Source organism: Gossypium arboreum, chromosome 7, assembly GCF_025698485.1.
Source record: "Gossypium arboreum isolate Shixiya-1 chromosome 7, ASM2569848v2, whole genome shotgun sequence".
NCBI classification, from domain to species: domain Eukaryota; kingdom Viridiplantae; phylum Streptophyta; class Magnoliopsida; order Malvales; family Malvaceae; genus Gossypium; species Gossypium arboreum.
The window spans coordinates 26,283,585-26,289,649 of record NC_069076.1 but is presented as its reverse complement, the minus strand read 5'-3'; the positions used below and the strand labels follow the sequence as shown (position 1 = coordinate 26,289,649).

At 39.2% G+C, this 6,065-nt stretch overlaps 1 non-coding gene across 1 annotated transcript; it reads left to right on the top strand.

Annotated features, from left to right (window-relative positions):
- Nucleotides 1-5,537: 5,537 nt before the first annotated feature.
- On the top strand, nt 5,538-5,644 carry LOC128295975 (small nucleolar RNA R71). Its single transcript, XR_008286522.1, has one exon. It is a non-coding gene; the product is annotated as a small nucleolar RNA R71 (small nucleolar RNA).
- Nucleotides 5,645-6,065: the final 421 nt, after the last annotated feature.

The following is a 6,065-nucleotide window of genomic DNA, read 5'->3' as shown; positions in this document are numbered from 1 at the left end:
TTACCGAGGTTCGAGCTTTTTGGGGCTGGCCGGTTATTACCGACGATTTGTAAAGGTTTCTCAACGATAGCCACGCCAATGACGGTTACTCCAAAAGGATGTTAAGTTCGAATGGACGGAGAAATGTCGAAAAGTTTCGATCAACTGAAAACTTATTTGATCAAGCCCCAATTCTAGTGCAACCCGAATCGAGCAAAGAGTTTGTCATTTATAGTGACGCATCCCTACTTGGGTTGGGTTGCGTATTGATGCAAGAAGGGCGAGTTGTGGCCTATCGTCGAGACAATTAAAGCCACATGAGAAAAATTATCCGACCCATGATCTCGAATTGGTCGCCATCGTATTCGCCTTAAAGATATGGCGACATTACTTATTTGGTGAGAAGTGCCATGTGTATTCGGATCACAAAAGTCTCAAATATTTGATGACCCAAAGAGACTTAAATCTGCGACAAAGACGTTGGCTCGAGTTGTTAAAAGATTATGAGCTCGTCGTTGATTATCACCCGGGAAAGGCTAATGTGGTTGCGGATGCCTTAAGTCGTAAATCATTATTCGCTTCGACGATGAATGTGCACTTGTCTGCTCGATCCGACAATGTGTTAGTAGCTGAATTGAAAGCCAAACCATTATTGATACATCAAATTCGTGAAGCTCAGAAAGTCGACGACGAGTTGGCTGCAAAACGGGCTGAGTGTGTTCCGAACAAGGACTCGGAGTTTCAAATCGATGATGACGATTGTTTGAGGTTCAAAAGTCGTCTGTGTGTTCCAAAGAATTGAACTTATTTCGATAATTCGAACGAAGCCCATTGTAGCCGAATGGCAATCCACCCAGGAGTACGAAGATGTACAACGATTTGAAACGTCGGTTTTGGTGGCATGGTATGAAACGAGACATCTCGACTTTGTTTGAGATGTTTAATATGTCAACAAGTGAAAGTGGAACATCAAGTGCCTTCAGATTACTTCACCGATCACGATACCCGAGTGGAAATGGGATCGAGTCACCATGGACTTTGTATCCGACCGCCATTGTCGTGAGTAAGAAGGATGCGGTTTGGGTCGTGGTAGATAGATTGACTAAGTCGGCTCACTTTGTCCCCGTGACGTCTTTAATTTTTCAATGGACAAACTAGCCGAATTGTACGTTTCTCAGATTGTGAGATTGCACGGGGTGCCCATTTCCATCGTGTCGGATAGAGATCCGAGATTTACCTCGCGATTTTGGAAAAAGTTGCAAGAAGCTTTGGGTACCAAGTTGCATTTCAGTACCGCCTTTCACCCCCAAACCAATGGTCAATCCAAGCAGATAATTCAAATACTTGAGGATATGTTGAGATGTTGCATCCTCGAGTTCAGTGGTTCATGGGAACGGTATTTGCCGTTGATTGAATTCGCTTACAACAACAGCTTTCAATCAAGTATTAAGATGGCACCCTACGAGGCTTTGTACGGTCGTAAATGCCGTACACCATTGTTTTGGACTGAGCTCGGTGAAAGCAAAATTTTCGGGGTGGATTTGATTAGAGATGCTAAACAGAAAGTGAAAGTAATCCGTGAAAATCAAGATAGCCTCCGATCGTCGAGTCGTGCAGCGGATCTGAAGCGTAAAGACATCGAGCATCGGTGGGAGATAAAGTGTTTCTCAAGGTTTCACCTTGGAAAAAGATACTCGATTCTACCGTAAGGGCAAGTTGAGCCCGAGGTTCATTGGGCCATATGAGATATCCGAGCGAGTCGGTCCAGTGGCATATCGTCTGATTTTGCCCCCTGAACTCGAAAAGATTCACGATGTCTTTCATGTTTCGATGCTTCGACGCTATAGATCTGATCCATGGCACGTGATTAGTCCATCAGAGGTTGAAATTCAAGCCAATATGAGTTATGAGGAAGAACCGATTCGTATCCTGGCACGTGAAGTGAAAGAGTTGCGAAACAAGCGGGTTCCGCTAGTGAAAGTGTTATGGCTCAAACACGGGATAGAAGAAGCTACTTGGGAAACCGAGAACTCTATGAAAGAGCGATACCCAACCCTATTTACCGGTAAGATTTTCGGGGACGAAAATTTCTTAAGTGGGGGAGAGTTGTGACATCCCAAAATTGGCCCTAGTCGGGAAGTAGTTTCGAGACCGCTAAACCGAGTCACCGACATGCTCGAACGTAATATTTATTGTCTAGAATATGGGAAAATGCATGTGTGAATTTTGAATTCTTTGATTTAGTTAATTTGATTGTGAATTGAAAGAAAAAGGACTCATGTGAAAGGATTTAAATATGTAGCTAATTTTAAGAGGTTAATAAAGGAATGAAGCAAAATAAATGGAGTTGCATGTCAAATACTCCATTTATTTTGGATGAGTGGCCGGCCATGTCTAGATTATGGGCAAGGGGACATGTTTCCAACATGTTTAGTTAGTGCATTATGTAGAAAGAATTAAGAAATGAAAAAAAAATGAGAATGGATGCCCCCCATGGTGCCGTAGCTAGAGAGAAAGAAAGAAAAAAAAAGTTGTCATTCATCCTTTCTTTGAGCAAAGACTAAGAAAGAAAAAAAAAATTGTTCATCTTTTCCCCTCCTTCCTTTGGCCGAAATTCCTAAGAGGAAGAAGAGATTTTTACTTCCTTTTCTTTGTTTAGAAGAGATCTAGAAGGAGATTTGGCTAAACTTGCATCAAGATTAAGGTATGTATGAGGTTGTGTCATGAGATTCATGCTTGTTTTGGTTGCTAACTTGATGTGCATGTTAGCCATGGTTCAAATCCTTGTTATGCCATGAAAAATGGTATTTGGCCAAGGTTGATATTGTGATAAACCCATTGCATGCTAAATGTGAAGCTTGCTAATGATGCATGCAATGATGGATTGACTACTCTTGAAATTTCTTTGTAGCAATCTTGAGTAAGACATTGAGTTCTTTGTTTAACCATGACCAAAGTTCAATGGGGTATGATTGTGATGTATTCGCCATGATGCATTCATGAGCATGATTTATGCTTGTTACTTGATTGGTAAAATTTGTGTTTTAGAGGGTTATGAACACCTTGAGATTCGCCATGCACCTATATGTGTATATATGTTTGCACATGATATTTTGATTATGAAGAAAGTGATAAATATGTTTGTTTAAAGAAGAAATTTGTTGAAGAATGTTGTGAAATTTGCATGTACATTCGCCTAGTACATGTATAGTGTGAAAAACCTTGAAATTATTTTTGATTTTCAGTATTTATGACCATGTGTAATCGGCCACATGAGTAATTTGAGCACTTGATGTTATGTTAAAATTCTTGAGCTTAAATATATGGATGTATGTATATGTGGCCATATAATGGCGTTTTGGTTCAAAGGTTGAATGATAAATTATAATAAAGTGAGATGATATGAGATGCCGAATGTGATTTACTAGTAAACATTATTGATAGAAATATTGAATACTTCTACTTGTATTCATTAAGCTCAAGAGCAAAAGGGAGCTAAATCCGATAAAGGGAAGGAAAAGTGATCGAATAGCCGTTGAAGCCGTTCGACAACATCCGAGGTAAGTCCTCAAGAAATGACCCTACTCAATTATGTGAAATGAAATATGGATGTGTAATGATTATTGATTTATGTGTGTATGAGTATTTGAATGATACCGGGCTAAGTCCCAAGGCGATTATGCTAGTGATATGTTTGTGTTTGAGCCTTAGTAACGAAAATGAAACATGGATGTGTAATGATTATTGATGTATGTGTGTGCATGAGCAATTGAATGATATCCGGCTAAGTCCCAAGACATTTATGCTAGTAATTATATCCGGTTAAGACCAAAGGCAATTGTGCTAGTGACTACATCCGGCTAAGACCAAGGCATTCGTGCAAGTTGTTAAATCCGGGCTAATACCCGAAGGCATTTGTGCAAGTCGTTCTATCTAGGCTAAGACCCGAAGGCATTCGTGCATGTGGTTATATCCGATTGTATTCCGAAGAAGCTTGGGCTGGAGGTGAGCGTTGGTTGCTGTAATAAATTTAATTAGTACGCTCGAAAATCCCAAAGGATAAGGTATGTTTATATGTGCATTGGAAAAGTCGATATGTTTGAGTAACATTCGTTCGATCGACTAACGAGTTTTCAGCTATTGAATTGGTTGATATCTTGTGAAAGTATATAATGATGAAGTGTGAAGTAAGTATGATTATGTGAATGTGTATTAATGAAATGATTCATTTGGCTATGTGAATGTAATGCTTTAGTTAAAGCTGATTTTATTGCTTGAGACTTACTAAGCATAAAAATGCTTACTCCGTTGCTTTGGCTCTCTGTTTTATAGATTTTGCTCGTTAGCGATCAGATTCGGGATCAGTAAAGTCGAAGTCATCTACACTATCAAAGCCTCCATTTTGGTATAATTTTGGTTGAACTTTGAAATGGCATGTATAGGACTACCCTAATGTTGAAGGTCATGTACCTTTCGGTTTTGTGTAAACTTGGATAGCCATGCGAAAATGGCTTATATACGTTTTGGTATGATACTATAATCGTTGTATGTTGATCATTATGGGGTATGGAATTGTTTTGAGAAGATTAGCCATTGGAATGGTTAATCATGATCACACTTTGTGCTATGTATGCAAAGAGGGCAATTGAATCGTGGAAATCATGAAATAGGTAAAGGTTACCTTGAAAACAGATGCTGGCAGCAGCAGTGGTGTGGTTTTGAAAATCACCAAAATTGTAGGAATGGTATTAAATAGTGAATAAGTTATGTGAATGAACCTTGATGAGTCTACTTTCATATGGAAGAAACGAAACGGTCATAGGAGTTACTTGTTAAGAGATATTAAAGTTATCGTGAGACAGGGTCTGAACGGTTTCTGGGTCCCCTGTCGCGACTTTAAAAATTCACTATAAATTATCCAGAAAGAATTAGGAGTCATTCCTTATATTTGCAGATTCCATTTTGAGTCTAGTTTCATTAGAAACAAACGGAACCAGTATTAAAGCCCTGTACAGAGAGATATTCAAGTTGTAATGCGCAAAGGTCAGAGCAGTCGATCCCTGTAACATGGGTGACTTTAACTAATAAACTGTACCAATTTGCCCGACCAAAAATTCTAGAAATAAATCCATGGAAGGATATATGAGTCTGAATTCAGGGAAAATTTACGGAATCAGTTTCTGAGTTTTGAAACTCGAGATATGATTTTTAAGGCGATAGTGACGCAGTTTTCCAGCCTGTCTGGAAATGCCAAATTGGTCGGTGCTTTAAGAGGACTTGGCTCGTTAACCCCTCGCGTCCGACACCGGCGATGGTCTCGGGTTCGGGGTGTTACAAGTGAAATGATTGCATCAAGATCCATTATGCCAACAACTCTTCTGTCAGCCCTCTCTCTCGTAGTAGGGTATTAATAATCATTGTTGGCAATCTATTCTAAAATCTCAAACACTTTATTATATGATTTATCCAGCAAAGTACCATTGAAAAATGCATCAACTACCATCCTTGTATGCACATTTAATCCATTGTAAAACATTTCCATCTATGTCAAGTGTTGGAAACCATGCATTGGACATTTCCTAAGTAATTCCTTGAAAAGCTCCCAAGCTTCATACAAGGTCTCATCCTCTGATTGTTGAAAATATGTGTTATCATTCATTAACTTGGCACTTATATTTGAAGGATATCCTGTAACAAAAACCTTTGACAAAGATCATTCAAAGATGCCACTGTCCTTGACGGCAAAGCATTCAACCATGCTCTGGCACAATCTTTTATTAAATACAGAAATAGTTTAAGTTGTAGAACGTCTTCAGGAACACCATGTTGCCTGAATGAGTCACAGACTTCCAAGAAAAGTCTTAAATGCAATCATGGATCATCAGTAGGCAATGCACTAAACTGTTCTACCATTTGCAGCATCTAACACATTATCGATTTTAACTCAAAATGCTGAGCTTTAATGTGTGGCTTGTGTAACACCCCTCACCCGTATCCGTTATCAGGATAGGGTTCGAGGTATTACCAAAACTTTACATTTAAAACATACTAAATCGACTCACTAGGTTTAGCTCAAATTTGAAACT